General features: G+C 66.2%; 1 long non-coding RNA gene across 2 annotated transcripts in view; it reads left to right on the forward strand.

Annotated features, from left to right (window-relative positions):
* Window positions 1-292: 292 nt before the first annotated feature.
* Window positions 293-692, forward strand: part of LOC144222350 (uncharacterized) — a 4996-nt gene continuing 4596 nt past the window's right edge. For both annotated transcript variants that reach the window (XR_013332388.1, XR_013332389.1), the window contains exon 1: window positions 293-433. This is a non-coding gene — a long non-coding RNA (uncharacterized LOC144222350). The remainder of the gene's footprint in view (window positions 434-692) is intronic.

Consider the following 692-nt stretch of genomic DNA (forward strand, 5'->3'; position numbering starts at 1 on the left):
CCACCCACGGGACGTGGGTCACCGGGATCTCCGTTTCGCAGAGTCGCACTCCACAGGAGGAGGGCCCAGGGCTGCCGCGGGCACCGGCAGAGGGCGGGAGCTCCTGCCCGCGGGGCCGCGCCGGCTGTCTCTGGGGAGGGTTCCCGGAGAGCGGCGGGCGGCAGCAGAGGCCGGAGGGCTCCGCGAGGGGGCGCTGCGGCGGCGTGCGGGGGACGGCGCGGTTTGGCCCTCACAGGCCGCCGTACGCGCTATAAAAGGCGGGCCGCGCGTACGTGCGTCCTTTCCGGGCGGCGGCGGCGGCGTCTTCGTCAGGCGTGTGCTGCCTGGTTTCCAGAGTCCCGGTGCCGCGCGGATCCAGACCTTCCCGAGCGTAGCGCCCGGCGCTCTCCCGGAGACGATGGGCTCCCACCGTGGCCGTGTTATGCTTTAAAAAGTGAGTTGACCGGGGCGCCTGGGTGGCTTAGTCGGTGTTGGGCGTCCGACTTTCGCTCAGGTCATGATCTCGCGGTTCGTGGGTTCGAGCCCCGCGTCGGGCTCTGTGCTGACTGCCAGCTCAGAGCCTGGAGCCTGTTTCAGTCTGTGACTCCCTCTCTCTCTGACCCTCCCCTGCTCACGCTGTCTCCCTCTCTCTCTCTCTCCTAGAAATAAAACATTTAAAAAAAAATAAATAAAAAGTGAGTTGACCGTCATTC

The sequence above is a fragment of the Crocuta crocuta genome, unplaced genomic scaffold, assembly GCF_008692635.1.
Source record: "Crocuta crocuta isolate KB4526 unplaced genomic scaffold, BGI_CrCroc_1.0 scaffold971, whole genome shotgun sequence".
Lineage (NCBI taxonomy): Eukaryota > Metazoa > Chordata > Mammalia > Carnivora > Hyaenidae > Crocuta > Crocuta crocuta.